Source organism: Myotis lucifugus, unplaced genomic scaffold (genome assembly GCF_000147115.1).
Source record: "Myotis lucifugus unplaced genomic scaffold, Myoluc2.0 scaffold_283, whole genome shotgun sequence".
NCBI classification, from domain to species: domain Eukaryota; kingdom Metazoa; phylum Chordata; class Mammalia; order Chiroptera; family Vespertilionidae; genus Myotis; species Myotis lucifugus.
The window spans coordinates 246,909-266,917 of record NW_005871331.1 but is presented as its reverse complement, the minus strand read 5'-3'; the positions used below and the strand labels follow the sequence as shown (position 1 = coordinate 266,917).

Sequence of the window (20,009 nt, the reverse complement as noted above, 5' to 3'; positions counted from 1 at the left end):
TTGCAGGCGAGGCTGTGCTAGCCTGGCTGCTGCTCCTGGGACACCCTGGCTCGCTGCTGGGTACAAGCAGGGCTGATGGTACGAAGACACTAATGAGCATGATGAGGAACCACTGAAGCAGAGGAGGGGATGGGGTTGGAAAGTGGTGGAAAGAGTGGTGAGGGCAGGCGGGGCTGAACCAGTGTGGAAGGTCAGATGGGCTTTAGATATCCAGCTGGAGGATTTTAGCAAAGATGTGATGGGATCAGTGCCTCGTGATCAGGCTGGAAGCCACCCGGAGGCTAGTTGGCCGGAGGAGAGGTAGGAGGTGGGAGAATGACGAAGAAACTGACATACAATCCAAGAATGAGACCGTATGGATCTAAGGTTTTTATACAAGGACTGGGGAGGGATGGATGCAAGGAAAAATCTCAGGAATAACCCTTAGCACTTGGCTTTGGACCATGTAATAAGTAACACATCTCATTAAAACATTTCAGATCTTCAAAGAGGGACCCCGCCGTGTAAAGCTACCTCCACCTTCAGGCCAGGCTGGTCGTCCCAAACAGAACTTAGTATCTGAGGGTTCTTCTGACTCTGGAGAGTTTCAGTGTCTCGCGGCCATTGATAGCGGGTGTTCTGATGTTCGCCCCGAACAATGAAAGCCTTTCAGCTTCCCCTTGGCTACGGCGCTGCTGCACAAGGACTGCACGTCACTTAGATCGGGTTCTTCAGGCCCCTGGAGACCGTGGGTCCCCACTAGCACCACCCTTGGGCACCACTGGCTGAGTGACACAGGTGCAAAGTCCCAGCCCCTTGCCTGCAGGTGAGGGCAATTCTGTGCTTCAATTCACGCTTCTGATCACGAGTGGAATCAGGCTGAAGTGGGCTCCAGCTGAGGCCACATTCTGACGAGGTTGCCCCCATCTCATCCTGCTTCCTTTACTCTTTTCCTGTGAGTGTTCCCCCAATAAAGTCACTTGCACAAGAATCCCTAATTCTGGGAACCCAAATTAAGACACTTGGGAGTCAAAAAGGGTTAATTTGTAAGAATCAAATCCACACTATAGGTTGAATGACGCATGCACAGTAACCATGTGTGGGGGCCTGACCAGAGTACACTGGATGTTAAAGGCCCACGTGCCATACCCATGTGCAAAGGCAATGACACAGCATTATTATATTAAAGGCCCATTTGCCATACGCACGTGAGAGAGCAGTGACTCAGCAGTAGCACTATACGTACTGTGCAGGCGCACCCTTATGTAACCTGTTTATGTTAATGTAGCACGAACATCACTGATTGGCACGAGGCCGCGTTTGTTTGAGTACATAAGACGCCACTGACCGGCGGGTTGTTGGCGGCTTTTTTTGCAATCAAGCATGTCCTGCCTTCCTACAGCCACTCGTGTGTTTTTCCAGTTCTCGATGTCCAAGGAGGTCAAGTTCCTGGCTGAGGAACTTGGACCCAACACCATGACCATGGGAGTCCAGAAAACAGTACCCATGTCAGGTAGTTCAACCAAGGGAATTTTAAAAGGGACCTAGCTACAGGTTTTGGAAGAGCTGAAAATGGAACAGAGATACAAGTTAAAGATCAGAAATAAGTAATCACCTTTAGGGCTAGGGACAAAAGGCAGAGATGGTGTCATCAGAACCCAGGAGCCCGGTTCTCTGGTGGAACGGAACCCTGGAGATGGAAACTTCTCCCAGTGGAAGCTGGAGCCACAAAGAGAGGCAGTCACACCTGCTCTGTTTCCTGTTGGCTCTTCACATTGGCTGAACCTTACAAGAAGCCAGTGGACAAGGGAGCCTGGGAAATGTAATTTTCAGGGGGCTGATGCCACACAGAGCAGAACAGGAGAAGGGCAGAGACTAGATCTAAGTCCAAACAGGCAAATGACCAGCAAAACATGGGAGAAAAACGACAAGAAACACACATAATCCACTATGGTGAGTTGTGTGTTATCTCCTCATTCCTCCTCCCTAAGCTGCAGGGAAGCCATCAGCAGTGAGAGACAGGGAAAAATCTCTGAGTTATTTCTCTTCTTCTTCCTCTTACACATGTATCAGCTTTGGATTTTGGATGCTTTTTTGACGGCCTGTGAATGTTGATCCGGGGCTGATGGTTGCTACGCTGACTGCAGAGAATTCTTAGTCACTGTTGCAACACAAATCTAGCTGTGAAGGCAACACCTCCAAGCTTTGGTTGTTTTCCACGTGTAACAACAGTACCTACATCTTGCAGGTCCTGGCTTGTTGGGATCCTGGGTTTCTAAGGAAATAACAGACAAAATAGTAAGCATAGTGCCTAGAACATCTAGTGAGGGCTTCATAAATGGTGCCTTGGCCATCATCATTAGTATTAATACAAGATTTATCCATTGGACCCTTTTCAATGACCCTGGTGTACACACTATGCGGTGGGTTCTAGATTCATCTGTGGCCATGGTTTTATGAAGCCAGAGCTCTCATGATACCTCAACCGGGTTCAGATCAAAATTGCTCTCTAAGCTGATGTTTTAACTTGAATCTCCATTAATATAACAAGTGAAGACTGTGAATTGCAGTTGCTAAAATCCATTACTAAATCACTCGATCTGAGACCTGTGGGCCAAGGGAGTTGCGCTACCCCAATCCCTACACATCATTAAAGAGCTGGTTTTCTCAAGAACATCAGGTGAGAAGAGTCCTTTAATGAGAGCAGCAATCGGCTTCCAAATAAAAATTCAAGTTTTGAGAATTAGGTCATCCTAAAAGGAACTCAGAAACCTGGGCCTAAAAATAGACCAATTCCATGTGGGCTTGGAGATGAAGTGTCTGGGCCTGTGTCAGGCAGAAAGTTAGCACGGAGACCCTTGCATCAAGCCAGGATCCTCAAATGTCCCACCGTCACGAAAACGACATGATAGTTAATTTTATGTTAACTTGGCTGAGCCGCAGTAACCAGATATTTGGTCACATGTTATTCTGGGTGTTTCTGGGAAGGCGTTTTTTTTGGACGAGATTATTTAAATCAGTGGACCTTGAGAAAAGCAGATTTTCCTCCATAATGTGGATGGGCCTTGTTCAATCAGTTGAAGGCCTTAAGAAAAAGATTGACCTCCCCAGGCAAGAGGGAATTCTCCCATCGGACCACCTGTGGACGCAAACGGCAACTCTCTCCTGAGTCTCCAGTCTGTTGGTCTACCCTGCAGATTTTACACCTGCCAAGCCTCTTTATAGTAAATCTCTATCTGTAAATCTACCTATCTACCTACCTACCTACCTGTTCTGTTGGTTCTGTTTCTCTGGAGAAACCTAATACAAACATCGAGCTAGAGAAAGTCTACTCACCATCAAAGGAAAATGACAAGTTTGAATCTCTCTCAACTCTCTGAATAGAAAAGATTCTCTTTGGGGAATTTGCATTCTGGGGTTGTCTCATATGGGTTCCAGGTTCAAAATTTTCCCAGGAGACTCCAAACCTAGAAATTAATAAAAGGTGATTCTTGGCAGGCAACAACGCTGGGGCATCTGTAAAGAAGCAAAACTAAAACCTTCAGGAGAGATTCCTCCTACCCCAACCCTGTCCACACGGCACACCCACAGACACAGCCCCCCAATAAAAGCTCCCACCGTCACCTCACAAACCACATGCTGAAGCAAAACTCCATGAGCAGAGTCAGGAGAATCAACCAACAGCAGATTTAGAGTCCTATGAACTTCAGATAATAAAAGTACCAAATTCAGAATATAAATGTTTAAAAGGATTAAATAGAGACAGTATAACTCATTGTAAAATTTGGGGCAAGTTAATCTTGTCTCAGTTTTGTTATCTGTTAACGGGTCCCTGAAATCTGCATTTTCACCAGATCCCTTCTGATGAATACTCTGTCTTGAGATCCACTGCTCTGGTCTCCCTGGATCAGGAGCATCATAGGACGGACCATTCAGCTACTCCCCTGCCTTCAGGAGGGAGGGTCATCCTCTCCTTTGCCTGCCCCACCCTCCTCACCGTGTACACAGGTAGGAAGACCTTCCCTGCGCAGAAGCAGCAGAGGCTCTGTATTGCTTTCATTACATGCTAAAGCCACCGGGACCCTTGGTTACCAGCCATCTCTGCATGAGGCTGAGCAAAGGAGGTGGATCCCCTGGGTCAAGGACACAACACAGGTGGCGTTAGAGCCAAGTTACAGGAGGAGTACCAGCCAGCCACCACTGGCTGCTCAGCACAGCAGGAACCAGACTACATTGTGTTGCCACAATAAAGTGCCAGGAGCTGCAAGAAGAGGACCAATTGAGTCCAAAGCTGAGGGGAATGGCCAGTGCCGAGAGCCTGGCCCTTCAGCAAAACGTGGGGAAGCAGCAGAGGGGAGCACCGTTGCAGCTCAGATTAGAAATAGTCGGGTTACTCCTCTCAAGGAAGATGCAGGGAAAACGGCCCCCCTCCGTGGCAAGTTCAAGGGTAGGTGGGCTTGTTTGGCGGGGGAGGGGATGGGGAGCATCTTCTGATGATGGGCTCCCCAGGAAAGGGGAGCGTCCGTTGGAGGAAGACGGAGAAGCCCCAGGAGAGGGGTGGGTTGAGGAGCCAGGGAGGCAGAGACTTTCCCACAGGCCCGGCGAACACCTGCGTGGTGATGGTTAAGCTAACAACACACCCGGGGTTGGCCCAGAGGCGAGCGAGAGGCAGGAGCATGAGGCAATCACGCTCTGGGAGACAAAGCACAAAGGCAGTGAGCCATGCACCTGGGGCCAGGCTAACACACACGCCCAAGGAAGCCAGAGGGCCCCTCCCGCCTGGTGGGCGGTGTGCGCCTAAAGAAAGGAGGTCTGTCCTAGAGACACTGGGGCACACAGATCGCTGGCAGGAGGAAATGTAGCAGGAACTGATCAGGCAACCTGGTCTCCCCTGTTGACAACTGTTTCTCTTTTCTCTGTCCCATGAGTGAGAACGCAGTCCGTCCTGGGAGTGGAGGGCATGTCCCACCTACCGGGATGGCACGCACGTGTTTCATTGCCGAGTCACTGGCTGGCAGAGTTTGAAGAGCAAGCCCTCCCCGCCCTCAAGGAAAGGGGAACCCCTTTTTTGGTTGCAAAATGTTTGAGCTCTGGGTTTCAACGAGCTGAAGTTAATAGTGAAAGAAAATAGGGCTTTACTATGGAAGAAACAAGAGTGTAGGTCAGACCCCAAGGGAAGACTGTGGGAATGGGAGCAAGCAAGGGGTCCTGGGTGGGGCCTAGGAGCTCAGCATATGCCCTATAGACACCCAGAGGGGAGGTGGAGGGAGCCCAAGACCCCCAGTTTGTGATACTCTCATTACTTTGGAGATTAACTACAGAATTAGTTCAAAAATCCCTCAACACTGGTTTTATACCAGAAAAAACACACCTCATTAGCCATTCTGGGAGTGCGTGGCTGTGGAACCAGGGGAGACAATCTGTTCTTTCATAGCAGGTTGCTGACAACACCTGCTCCACACCTAGGCTTGTTTGGAGGAGCACAACAGACAACAGACATCTCTTTAAAGGAAACAGCACAGCGAAATAACATCCAATCCCGCGAAATAACATCCAATCCCGTGAAACAACAATAACCCAAGAAGAGCCCGTCAGTACACAAACCACCTCAGGCCTTTGCACTTGCTGTTCCTCTCATTTCATTCCACTGTCTGCAGAAATATCACCTCCTCAGGGAGGCCTGCCAGGGCCACCCTATCGGAGGAAGTACCATCTTCAACCTGTACTCTCTCTAACTCTACTTGAGTTTTGTCATAGCATACATTTTGTCTATATATTTGTTTACATCCTGTTTCTCCTAGGATGTTAGTTTCAAAAGGGCCAAGAAGCCCGGCCAGTGTAGCTCAACAGTTGAGCGTTGAGCCAGGAACCAAGAGGCCATTGGTTCAATTCCCAGTCAGGGCACATGTCCTGAGGGGAGCGTGCAGGAGGCAGCCGACCAATGATGTTTCTCTCTATTCATCAATGTTTCTATCTCTCTATCCCTCTCCCTTTCTCTCTCTCAAAAAAAAAAAAATCAATAAAAGATAATTAAAAAAAAAAGAGGGCAGAGAATGTCTATTTTCTCCACTGCTCTATTCCCATTCGCTAGAACAATGCCTGGCACATGGTCAGGACAGTCGATATTAGGTGAATGAATGCACCATCAAGATAGAAAAAATTAGCCCCTCCACAAATACTTCACTTCAGACGTAGATATCTTTCCGAGGGGTTTTATCACGAGCCAGAGAGGTATCATCCAGCCCAATAAGATCCACTCTGAGCTGGAGAAAACCAGACTTTCCTACTACACAGTCTTCTACCAGAAAAGGAAAAGTGGTCGGGGAGCCGGAATTACCTGCTGGGCTGCTCCACACGGTGAGCTCATGCCTGTCACTGTTCCACGGCAAGGAATAGCATCTTGTCATTTCTGTTCTTGGCTTGGCTGTTTTCCTTCTCTAATTTCAATGTAATTTTATTTCCTTCTTTTAATTTAAAGAAATAACAAGGATAAGGTATACCCCTTTGCCTTGAGTTTATTTTACAAGAAAAGGTAAATTTCCTCTTAACGTCAGGGACCCTTGGTCTCCCTCATCAGAGGCATATCCATTGCTATCTCGTGGTAGTTGTAATTTACAGGGCCTCCACTGCAATGATACTCATCAGTTTTTCATATATTTTTGACCCCTTGGACATCCCCTTCTCTGAATGGCCTGTTCAAGTCCCTTGCCTATATTTTCACTGGGTTGTGTGCCTGTTTCTTGTTGATTTGTAGCACTTTGTACTCCAGATACAAGTCCTCTATCAGTTAGTTATATGTGTTCCAAATGCAGGGTGGGGCAAAAGTCAGTTTACAGTTCTGAGTACATGAAGCAGAGTTTATTCTTGTATTATTATTTATTAATTGCTAGAGGCCCGATGCACCAAATTCGTGCAAGGGGCTCAGCCCCTGCCGCTGCTGCGGCGATCTCTGCCTTGGCCCTCGCAGACCCAGCTTCGTCTGGAAGGTCATCTGGAAGGATGTCCGGTCTAATTAGCATATTACACTTTTGTTATATAGGATTGTATTACCTTCCCTATGAACAACTGTAAATCTACTTTTGCCCCATCCTGTATTCTCTTCCATTCAGTGGCTTTCATGTTCATGCTCTTAAATGTAATTTCTTGCTCTTAAAGGTGATTTTTATGAACAGAAATTCTTAATTTTAAGTCCAGGTTAGTCTTTTCTATTATGGTCAGTGTTTTTTAATGTGTTTTTTTTAATGGCTTGTTTAACCCCCAAACTTGCAAAGTTCATAAGAAAAGGGTGGGTCAGGAAGCGAGAGAAGCAAGGGCTTTCCCACAACATGATTTTGAGTTTTGAAACTTGAGTTTGAAGATAAGTATGGACCCATAAAATTGTCACTATAAACACTGCCATAAATGTAATCATCACTTCTAAAGGTTTCTTCTGCCCTTTTTTGGTGCGTATTATGTGTGATAAGAACATTTAACCTAAGATGTACCTTTAAGAGGTAGGGTAGTTCAACTTTTTATTTCATTAATTACTATGTGTTTATTATTTCTTTTTTTCAAGATAATGAAGATATTTTCCTATATTGTCTTCTAAAGAATTTATTTTGTTATCAAATTTAAGTTTAAGTCCACCTGAAACTGATTTTTATGTCAAGTATGAAGTACAGATCCAATTCAATTTTTCATATCCATATCTATTGTACCAGCACCATTTGTCTTTTTCCTAATCCTTTGTAGTGACACCTCAGCCATAAATCAAGTATCTAAACATAGACAGGTTTGTTCTTGGCTCTGTATTTTGTGTCACTGTTATGCCTGTCTAGATTTTTACCTTAGTTATCTGTACCTCAATAATTAGAGCTTTATAGTAATTCTTGTAATTTGGCAAAGCAAATCATCCAGCTTTATGTTTCTTCAAGAGTGTCTTGGTTATTTTTTGCTCTTTGCACTTCCATAAAAATTCTGGAAAGAAATTACTAATTTCCACATAAAGAAAAACCTATTTATATTTTGTTTGGGATATCAATTCAACAAGAACTAAAAGCTTTTATTGTATTGGGTGTTCTAATCTATGAACATGGTATGCCTCTCTATGCATATGTATACATATGCAAATATGTACATATTTTTTTCTCATACACATTATTCATGTACCTTATACAATACAGAATAAAGGAAGAGCTGAAGAACTAGATTTCAAAGAGGACAGGATTTAGAGCACTCCAGGGAGCAGGAAGTAATGTAGTTTTTACATTACTCTGTCCAGAAGTCAAATTCCAAGGAGAAAGCAACTGATTTACTTTAAGTGCCCATCTCTTGGCCAAGAGCATGAACGGCCGACTGACTCCTCCAAAGCAGATTCACAGACTTTTACAAGATTTGAGAGTGGATACTGGGGAGACAAAAATAACAGATGTCTACTATGGATACACAGAGAAATACAGCAGGAGAGACACAGTAGCAGGGAAGCAGAGGAGAAAGAAGAGAGGAAAGAAATGAAACGAGGGCGGGGTGGTTTGGACCAGTGTGAGTCATCTGAAATGGGAGACTCTGCCAACAGTCAAGAAACATAACGGGAGCTCCTCCTCTGCCAGGGACACCCAGGACTTTTGTGGGTCGTCATGGGTCCCTCCCTCCATTAAAAAACAACAACACACATTAAAATTATATTTTATGACTGTGCTGATATAAAGACAAGTATAATCCAGGCTGGATTTATTATTATGATGTTCATTCTTTCTTCTGAGTTTAACAAAAATTAAAATATTTCCATGGGACCCTAGCAGTATCATGGGTCCCAGAAACTGTGCCTAATGGACAAGTCAGCCCTGCCTCTGTCCTCGCCTCCTCTTCTTCCTCACTGCTCCTCCCCAAGATGTGACCTGCGTTAGCAGTTACCATTGCCAGGCATGTGGGCCCATCTCCCCATGCTAGCGCCTGCTGCCCTTTGCCTGAGGGCTCTCTCTGGCTGCTGGAGCCAGCTCCCTGCACGAGGGAAGCTGACATCCTTAACCAGCAGCTTTTGACCAATAAGTAATGGGAGATGGTGTGTAAATACCCCAGTTTCTCACCCTCAGGCTGGAAACTCAGAGGCTCATGTTCTTCACTGACTCCCAGAGGACCCAAGAGGACTTAACCTCTCCTCTCCTCAAGTGGTAACTTGTCTGATAATAAATTTCTTTTAAAAAAAATCCTCATCAAAGGATATGTTGAGAGAGAGAGAGAGAGAGAGAGAGAAAGAGAAATAAAGAAACATGCCTCCTGACTGAGGATTGAACCATCAACCTAGGTATGTGTCCTGACTGGGAATCAAACCTGCAACCTTTTGGTGTATGGGACAACATTCCAACCAACTGAGCCATACTGGCCGGGCTCTGCTATCTTTTGCTGGTTGTTTCCCTTCCTTCTTTGAACTCTCCAGACACCTCCTAGTTTCTTGGGGTCCCCTCCCAAATAAACCATTCGCACTCAAATTCTGCTCTCAGGGTCTGCTTCCGGGGTTGTAGTTGGGAACTGCACCAGGTGTCTGACTGCTGGGGGTCAGACCAAACCTGGGTTCAGCAACCTCGGTACTTGGGTTCTGGCTAGGAAAGAATTCAGAGTCAAGATCCAAACTGTATGAGAGCGTTTATTGGGTGAATCACAGAGGTAGAAAAAGCAAATCCCAGAAGAAATGGGCTTAGGAAACAAGCTATGGAGGTAAAGGAAGGGCCCTTGGAGCTTGGGAGTGAGGAAGCTGATGGTAACCTGCCTGGGGAAGGGGGAGGGGGACTGAGAAAGGCACGGTGTGCTCCCAGGAGGGAGAGTGCAATGGGTCCCCCATCCTAAGGGTTTTAAGGGGGGAGTTTTTTTTTGCGGGGGGGGGGGGGGGGGGCATGTGGTCCCAGGGAACGACCTTAATAGAATATTCATTTGTTTTCCAGGTGTGTCCTTTCAGGGTTATGGTCTCCACTGATTGACTGGCCGGCACCAGGACAGGAGGTCATTATTCAATGCAGCTGGTCCTGAGGTCAGCCGGGGCTGGTTTTGTTGTTTATCTGGGCCTGGAGCTGAAATTCAACTGAGGCCTAGATGTTATTTCTAGGGGGCCCTGACCAGGGTACACCAGAGGTTAAAGGCCCATTCACCATACGCATACCTGCAGGCAAGGACACAGCAGTATGACTATGTTAAAGTCTCCAATGCCCTACACATGGGCAAGGGCGAGGACTCAGCAATAGCAGTAGACCTACTGCGCAGGCGCACCTTATGGACCCTCCTTATGTTAATGCAGCACAGGCGTCACTAATTGGCACGGGGCCTCGTTTGTGTGAGCGTGTATATAAGGTACCACTGACCAGCGGGCGGCAGATGCTTTGTTCGCCATAAAGCGTGTCTCACCTATCTCCTTTCACTCATCTGTTCTTCCAATTTCCTGCACCCAGAGGGGTCAAGTCCTTGGCTGAGAAACTTGCCCCCAACAGGGTCCAAATCTCAAGACCAGGGATATGCTAGGGGAGGGGGTTCTACCCTTCAATTGACTGTCCATTGCTAGGTACCTGGGGCTTTCCTTTCTGGTGACTTTCTCTGTACCTGGCTCGACGTCCTTGCTCTGCTCATGTCTGTCTGAACTGCCTATAGCCCCGGGAGAACCCAAACGGAGACACTGACCTTCAGGTTTCCTTGTATTGGGGGGCAAAGCTCTCTGATTATTCTCTTCCAAAGATGCTGCCTCATCAGGAGGGGTAGCCTGGACTACTTTCTTGGTTGACTATAGTGAAAATATTATTCCAGAGGTTTTTCTGGTCATGAGACTTTCTTAACCTGGGCCTTTCCTCTTGTTTCAATTTCATCTGAAAGCTTTAGCATTGGCCAAAGAATAATGGGCTATTTAATGCAATCAGAGCCCGTTGAAATCTTCCTTCCTGGTGTTTTGGCTGGCTGAGTCACTCGGCTTATTCAAACCAACAGCAGGGCACAGCACTTTGACAATAGAAAGGGTTATGGAAAGACTAGGTCATATTAATCATCTGAGTTATGTTTTTCATGGGCTTTAATGTGGTGGGTTTGGCCGGGGGGCAGGAGACCTCATGACTGCTCCTCAGAATGAAATTTTAAAAGAATATGTATTTTTGGAAAAATCGCTTTCCTGTAACACGCCCAGAGTTCTCTAAAAGTGGCTTTAGCTTGCAAAGCTGCAAGGGAAGAGGCATTATGTACACTGTGGTCCAAGGTGGGGTGCTTGGGACACTGGGGAATTAAAGGAATCGCACACATTTTCACGGCATAGTCACTTGGGGGGCTTTGGAACAAACCATTAAAGTGGTTTTATCTGCAGCTTTCCTCCCGGGTATCTGCCTTCCCCGCTGGTTAGCTCTCCGAGGGCCTGGGCAGGCCTGTCTGCTTTCTCGTCGTTCATGCTGCCACGCATCTGTTGAGTAAATGAATGAATTTTAAAAGCGAAAGGTGAACAGAACGTTTTGCAGAAAGCCTGTGTCCAGGCTCCGTAAAAAGTCAAAAGTCTGGCCGTGTCTCCACTTGTCTCGGGTTCCCGTCCCCCTAAGCCGAGCCCGAGAAGGTGATCCAGTGCACGTGGCTGGTTAAGAGAAGGCTCGGGGAGTCGGTCGAGTCGGGGGCTGGGTGCAGCCGAGGGCAGAGCAAGGTGGGGCTCAGCTGCAGCCTGCTCTGGCCTGATCCCATGGGAGGTCTGGAGCATGAATTGCACCCCAGAACTGTCTCTCCCAGAGGTGAAGGGCTGGCCTCTTGCACCCCCATGCCGGTCATGCTGGGAGGGTAACGACCTCCTGAGGGTAATTCTCTGAAGAAGGGAGCAGCTGTGAACTCTTAGCTGCCAGAACTCACAGCAGCTGAGTGATGAGGGCACCCACCCGTCTCCATTTGACCACCACCTTCTCACCCCTCCCCCACAGGCACACCCGAGCAGGCAGGTCCCAAGACAAATCCTCACACATAAGAAAGTTACACTTTGGTCCCCTAGCCTAAGCCACACTCACAGCCCTCAGGCTCTCTGGTGCTTTCTCATGCCTTGCACAGAAGGCATGCTTTCTTTCCTGTTCAGCTGCCAGGCCGTTTGAACCCAGTGGACACCATCCGGGCCCTGAGCAGCGATGCAGGGAGCTGGGCGGTTGCCCCCTTCCCTGCTAGACACGGCCTGTGTGACAGACAGGGGCGTGAGATACAGAAGGGAGTCAAGTGACAGAAAGCCTCCACTGAGACGCCAATGATGGATGCCGCTCCCACAGGCCCCGCTACAACCCTCCCCTGGCTTTGAATAGCACTTGGGTCAAAATCCACGTTTCCAAGCCAGGCCTCACCTGGCGCCTGCCCACCCTTCCGGCCTCAGCTCCTCCCAGGCGCCCTCTTTCACGCGCCAGCAGCCCAGCGTCTCTTCTGTTCCACAAACGGGTGCCCCTGCAAGGCCTCTTCCTTATGCCTGGAACGCTTTTCTCCCTGATCACTTCTCCGGAGAAGCCAGTGTTGATCCCTCTGTCCAAGGAGGTCCACACCCCTAACCTACCACCACCTACACCACTTCTTTCTTATTACCTGTTTATTGCATTCTCCTCTCTACCTCCTCCCTAAAGTACAAGTTGCACAAGAACACAGATCTGACTACCTTACTCATGGCTGTAACTCCAGCGACTCCCTGGAGGAAAGTCAGGGAAGGGAGTTGAGAGCGAAGGAGGAGGGCCAATCATGCATTATACTTGGTAGACGTTGATCTGATGTTCCAGTGGAATATGCGGATGGCTGTGCCCAGGAGGCAGCTGGAGATGCCCGGCTGGCCCCCAGGGAGAGCCGGAGCCGGGATCCACGTTTCGGAGCCCGTCGCACAGAGCTGATAGCTGGGATCTTGGGTGTGGATGAGAAGACAGCTAAGAGCAGAGCCTTAGGCAACACCTCCATTCCGGAGATTTGTTTTATTGCTGCCGCGAGTTTCCCCACCCCCACGAAGCACCCCTCTCTCCAAAGTAAAGTTGCAGTTTAAGAACCCCTTCCCGCTCTCCCCAAGTTTATAATCTCTGCCCCTTGCAAATGCAGGACAGTCAAATGCAGAGCCGTCCCCACAGCCCTTCCGGCAGCGGCCTCTCCCTCCTGGCGGCCCCGGGAGGCTCTGTGGCCAGGCCGGCCTCTGGGTGCCCTGCAGATGGACGTTCAGTTACCGTCCAGGGGAGGCCCATGTGCGGGGCGAGGGCAGCATACACAGTGGAGATTGGTTCACCAGATAGGAGCTGGGATCAAAGAGGAACCCGGAGTTTGTGAAGTCCTTTCATCCTCCCTGATGAAAGGTGATACATGAAGGCAAAATTATCATGATTATTTCATTGGGCTCCAATTGGAGACGGGCTATGCTCACCAGTATGGACAATAGGGAACCGCCCGCCTATGCGGCTGCCTCTGTAATATACACAGGCTGCACCCCATCTAATACGTGTGTGTGTGTGTGTGTGTGTGTGCATGTGTGCGCTCATCAGTGACATCGCCCACGCACCCTTTATTGTCAAGAAAGCCCTAGAGAGGACCACAGGCCTGAGCTCCCCCGGGCCCTCAGCTGCAGACATACCATGAGCTGTGCATATTTTGTAAATGTGTATGGAGAAAGCGGTGAGGGTGGGGGGCGGGGTAAAGGGAACGGTAAGGACATCTGAATTTGTCAGTGTCTCTCCCGAGAAAGCCCCGAGGATATACCATCCTTGGAATAAAGCTTTCATTTCACAGCGCATCAGTGGGGAAATTAACAAGCTCCCTTCGTCCTGTTCCATAATTCATTCTCTTTGTTTTAGGCACTGCGCTGAGCTGGTTGACTTAAAACCCTGCGAAATAGCTTTTAGATACAGACCCGGGTCTGGCAGTCTTGCCTTCCCGGTGACGAAGGCCAGCCTGTCCCGTCATTAGGCAGATGGACATCGTGTCACTTTGTCATTCAAATTCCCTTTCGATTGAACGCCGTGTCCTTCATGGTGCCGGCTGTTTTCGGGACTGAAGGTTTTGCTGCCATCCCAGGGTGACGATTGTCACTGGGTTTAGAGTCCGGGGCTGGGAGTGAGGATAAGGCTCGGGGCAGCCTGTGTGGGCTGGGGGCTGGGGCTGGGGGCGCGGAGAGCTTTCTCAGGCACCGTGTTTACCCGACCTTGCACACAGCGTTTGCTTCCTCCGGGAGAGGCTGTGAGCAGCTCTGCACGCCTGGGGAAGTGGAAGGCCGCGGGAAGGTGACAGCTGGGACAGGGCTTCAATAGCAGGTCCCCAGGGTGGGTCATTCACTGGGCTGACAATTCGGCTGATGCTTGCTTGGGTGGGGGCCTGCACTCATTTGGGTGCTGACATCCGGTGACAGCAGCTAAGGGAGAGGGAGCCGGGGAGCAGGCGGGGGAAGCCTTGAAATGACTCGCCTAAATGATGGTTGCCTTGTTTGGTGACACCATACCCCCAAGGCACAGGATGCTGAGGCGTCAAGTAGGCTGGCTGGGGACATTTCTATTTCGGCCATGGTGGCAACAGTGTCCTCCGGGGTCAGCCCCGTGGCTTCCTCATCGCAGGGCTTTGTCCAACTGGGTCTGGACAAAGTCTAGAGTGTGTTGTCCCTGCCTACTGTGTTGTTAATCCTCACCCAGGGATACATTTTCCATTGATTTTTAGAGAGTGGGAGTGAGGGGAAGAGACAGAGAAATATCGCAATGTGAGAGAGACACATCAATGGGTTGCCTCCTATACGTGCCCCGACCGGGCCCGGGGATTGAGCCTGCAACCGAGGTATGTGTCCTCGACTGGAATCAAACCTGCGACTCTTCAGTCTATCGGCCGATGCTCTAAGCACTGAGAAAGTGGCTAGGGCTTCCCTGCCTAACTTTTTGATTCCAGCAGAAATGGAGGGCTTTCTCTGAACCACAGCCATGGGGAAGAGACTCAGCTCACAGGCAGCTCCTCTGAAAAGGGACATTTCAGATTCTGGATGAGAATACGACAGGTTTCGGGGGGTCAGGTGCCAGGCCTCAGCAGCTTCTCCTTGATCCTCTAGTCTCACATCTGAAGCTCCAGACCCACCCAGGTCACCGGGGCAGCACCGCCACGGTGCCGGCAGGGCTTCTCTTTTGGGAGGTTGTGTGCTCAGCTGTGGCACCACTCCACACTCCAGTCAAGCTCTGCACATAGTAAGTGTGAGATATTATTTTGTTTTGTTTTAACTTTTAAAAATGTTTCAGAGAGAGCGGAAGGGAGAGGGCGAGAGAGGTAGAAACATTGATGAGAGAGAATCATTGATCGGCGGCCTCCTGCATGCCTCCTACTGGAGATTGAGCCTGTGGCATGTGCCCTGGTCAGGAATTGAACCGGCAACCTCCTGGTGCATGGGACGACGCTCAGCCAACTGAGCCATCCCGGCTGGGCTAAACTATTGTTTTAAAATCAACCAAGGTCCTGTGGGGAGATCAGGCCACTGCCAAGCCCGCCGAATGCCAAGCACCCCCAAGAAGACTCACCTCTGGGTGAGCTGCAGGGAGCAGAGACCAAAGACACCTCATGCCTGGGACTGAGAGTGAAGGAGTTTTACCTCCATTTCCAGCTACTGCTACACACACAGTCCCTTCCAAAAAATGCCAGTGGCCTCAAAGAAGAGACAGCTGCCTCCCTCGCCCCTCATTCATCACCTGCTTGCTGGCCTAGGAGCGATAAGACAAATCCAGATCAAATTACCCGGCAGCTGGCAGAGCAGCGAGATAAAGAAAGGCAAACACAGAAGTTCGGTAGAGTAGCAAAGATCAAATTGTGTTTTCAGTTTTCCAGGAACTGAAATTTTGCTCCCTCTGCAAACCTCGGGAGGCACCTCCGATCAATCAGCAGCTAATAGGGTTTGGTGGGGAAAACCAGCGTCTTCAGGAAGAAGGAAACAGAGCCCTGAGTGACTAGAGCACTCCCTGGGCCAGGTGATGGACCAAGAGGGCAGAGATGAGCGTCACAGGGAGGGGAGTGGCCAATGGCCCGAGAAGCTTTGAGCAACAGAAAGAACACGGGACTGGGCAGGACACGTGCATTCGCGTTTCAGCTCTCTATCTCCCTCCCTTTGAAAATGTGCTCAAACTGCTGTAGGCAGTTAGACAGACATGAGCAGAGCAAGGACGATGGGCCGGGTCCAGAAGGTCACCAGGATGGAAAGCCCCCGGTGCCTGGCCATGGACGCTCAATGGTAGGGTGGGACCTCGCCCCCAGGGTGACGTTTCCTCCCCTAGCAGATCGCTGGGCATGCGGTTTGGACCCCCTGACCTTTCCTCCCTAGAGATAACATCTAGGCCTCAGTTGTATTTCAGCTCCAGGCCCAGATAAACAACAAAACCGCCCAGGCTGACCTCAGGACCAGCTGCACTGAATAATGACCTCCTGCCCTGGTGCCGGCCAATCAATCAGTAGAGATCACAGCCCTGAATGGACACACCTGGAAAACTGCTGAATATGCTATTAAAGTCTTTCCCTGGGGCCTCCCCTTAAATCTCTGCCCTTAAAACCCTTAGGATGAAGGTCCCAGTGTGCTCTTCCTCCTGGGAGCACACCATGCCTTTCCCTCCCCCCCCCCCCACCCCTAGGCAGGTTACCATCAGCTTCCTCACTCCCAAGCTTCCTTTACCTCCATAACGTGTTCCCTAAGCCCATTTGTTCTAGGAATTACTTCTTCTATCTCTGTAATTCACCCAGTAAATGTTCTCTTATAGTTTGGGTCTGGACTTTGAATTCTTTCCTAGCCAGAACCCAAGTACTGAGGTTGCTGAACCTGGGTTTGGTCTGACCCCACTTGTCAGACATATGATGCCATTCGCACCGCCTACAACAAAACCCCACAGGGCCTCTTCTAGCTGAGATCCCTCTGCCTTGAAGATTTTCTAATTCCTATGACCATGTTCTTCACAAAGCAGTCCCTCTGATTGCTTATGCTTTTGACTAGGTCATTTTACTGAGCTAAATCTCAAGTTTGGACTATAGACAGTCCCAGGGTTTGGTAACCACTCTACCTTTCTTTTCATTGAAAACTGCCAGTTTTGATTGGGATGTAACATCCTAACACCGAGCTCTCAAAATATCTGTGACCCAAAGAAAAAAATTGGGGGGGGGGGGTAATGGAACTGTCCTATTTATTTGTAGTAGTAATTACACAAGTCTTTGCAAGTGTTAGAACTATACACCGAAAAGGTTTTATTTTACTGTATGTGAATTTAAAAAATATAAAGGAAAACATTGTTAGTGCTTCTCCAATAGGAAATCAAGCCACATTTCTAATCAGATGAGCTCTATTCCTTCACCCAAGAAGCGAAAAGAAGAGGAAGAGGAGGAAGTAGATTGTGGGTGTGGAATAGCTGGGAGGCATGTCAAGGCCACCCTGGCTTGGAAGCTAGGGGTTAGTGAGGGGCAGACCCAGTCAGTTAGGCCTCTAAGTATTGGGGTGGGGGGGGCACATCTTGCCCACTGTGTAGGGCCAGAGGGGTGAATGGCTAGAGCAACATTCAGGATCGCCCTGGAGCAGGTGTCCGGGTAAAAGCCTGACATATGGCAGATCCAGACACACAATGGGAACAGGGGATTAGAGAGAAAAAGAGAGGCTTCGAGGTCTCAGTCAAGCTGAGAATTAGGAACAGCAGGTGTGCCCAGGTGGAAAGCGGTCTGGATAAATTTAGGTGCTGAGCACCAATGCCTGCGTCAGCTTTGGAGAATCCTGTAAAGGCGGGGAACGTTCAGCAGAAGGCCCTGGAGTCCTATGCAGCCCTTTGCCAAATCCTGCCGATTTAACTGCCAAAATGCCTCTGAGCTGCGGGCCCCTCGGCACCCTTCCCACCGCCATCTCTTGTCTTGATTTGTCCATCGGTCCTTCCATGTCTTCCTGCCCAGCCGCCAGAGTGAGCTTTGGAAGATGTAGCTTGATTGCATCATGTTCCCTGTTTAAAGCCTTCCAAGCCCTTCTGGATTCTTTACCAACGGTTTCAAACCATCATGACCTACCTCACCCCTTTCTTGCCATCGGTGGTCCTCAGTGCTCCGGCGGTGGTGACCTTGCTGTGACCTTGCTGTGGTTCTGTGGAGCCTCCAGTTCTTCCTGACTCAGTGCCTCTCCAAGAGCGCTTCCCTCTGCCTGCACGCTCTCTCCCCTCCTCCTCAGGCTCCTGCTAAGGGCTCAGCGTAAATGCCACCTCTCCAGGGAGGCTGTCCAGGGTTACCCACTCGGAAGGAGGTCGCCCCGCTTTTCCTTTCTCATAGCAGTCTGTCCTTTGCCTTCAAAACCACAGATTGGTAATTATTTGTCATATTTGTTTGTTTACCTCCTGACTGTCTGAAATCCCCACCTGACTGTCAGGTCTATGAGGATGGGGACCAATTCTGTTTTGTTTCAATCTCTATACCCTATGCCTAGCATGGCACAAGGCACAGAGTCATTGTTTAATAATTACTTATGGAGCCCTAGCCGGTTTGGCTCAGTGGATAGAGCATTAGCCTGTGGACCAAAGGGTCCCAGGTTCGATTCCTGTCAAGGGCATGTACCTCAGTTGCAGGCTCCTCCCCAGCCCGGGCCCTGGTCCTGGTCGGGGCTCATGCAAAAGACAATGTGCTTCTCTCACATCGATGTTTCTCCTTCTCTCCTCCACTTTCTCTAAAAATCAGTGGAAAAATATCCTCAGTGAGGATTTAAAAAAAAATTACCTATGGAATAAATGAATGAGGTTTGGAAACAAGGCCGAAGAAAAGCAGGACCGACCCTGGTAGGGGAATAGCCCTCTGGCTCCGCACGGGCACCCCGGATGCAGGGTGTGTGCCAGCGGGTGAATTCCTGAATCCCAGCCGCTGCCTTCATCTGGCTCAGATGAGTCTGGGTCAGGTAGACATGGCCGGGCTGCAGAAGATGGGAACGCACTCCTACAAAGCTGCACGGGAAAAATGCGAGCCTTTGAGGGCTCTCATTCAGAGCGTTACCTGAATCCCCCTTTGGGGCACAGCTCCATCAGAGGGAGTATGATTGCTTCCTCCCTTCCTCCAACCCAACGATTTTCAACTCTTCTCATCTCATGGCACCATGTAAACTCATTTCCAAAACCCACTCACATTTCTAGTAACTGTCCGACTATTGGCCCATCTTGGCTGGGAGGCTCTGACTCAACTCTGTTCCTAGGACGGCGTCCCATCCTCCTGAATTTCCAACGTCTCACAAATCTGTGCCATCGCACTTGGGCACCAAAATAACAGGGCAGCAGAAATAGAATTGCTGAGTTGTAACCAAGACAGAAAGTCTCCATACTTTAAATACTGGACATTGAACAACTTCTAAATTTAGCACCTCAGCTCAGGCCCCAGAAAACGGTCAGTGTGGGTATATTGAGAGCAATGGGGAAGGAGGCCCTTCGGGGACTGTGGAGGGGAGCGAGATGAACAGAGACGGTGTGAGAAGAGGGGTTTCCAGAGCAGACATTGTCCCCAGTGTCCTCTCTCAGCGAGAGGCAGCCCTCCTTCGGAAGCAGGGATGGAGAGTCGCCACCAGACCTCCAGGGGCGTTAAGCCTACAGATATTCTGTAATTTGCTGTGTGTTTTCACACGCTTTAATTAGGGCATGATTGTGAGTTGAACATGTGCATCCTAAATAACTTCCCAGAGACAATGCAATAGTGACTCCCAATGAATGGTTCCACCTGTAGCAAGTCCACGCACAGTGAGTGGGCAGTTCAGGGAGGTACTCCGGGAGTGGGTAGCATCTTATGCCATTCTTTGAAAAAAAAAAAAAAGTCTGTCCCTCTTCTTTTTAAAAATATATTTTTCAATTACAGTTTACATTCAATATTATTCTGTATTAGTTTCAGATGTACAGCAATATGGTCAGAAAATCATATAGTTGACAGAATGGTCCCCACCCCCTTCCCATGGGTCAAGTACCCACCTGGCCCCATACATAGTTATCACGCTCTGTGACTATATTCCCTAGGCTGTAGTTGACATCTCTATGGCTATTCTGCAGCTCCCAATTTGTAGTGTTTAATCCTTTCACCTTTCTCACCCAGCCCCCTACTGTCAG

General features: G+C 49.1%; 1 long non-coding RNA gene across 1 annotated transcript; it reads right to left on the bottom strand.

The window, feature by feature from the left end:
• Positions 1-354: 354 nt before the first annotated feature.
• On the bottom strand, positions 355-3,483 carry LOC111828097. Its single transcript, XR_002831874.1, has 2 exons — positions 3,316-3,483; positions 355-2,254 (listed from the first exon to the last, which is right to left on the bottom strand). It is a non-coding gene; the product is annotated as an uncharacterized LOC111828097 (long non-coding RNA).
• Positions 3,484-20,009: the final 16,526 nt, after the last annotated feature.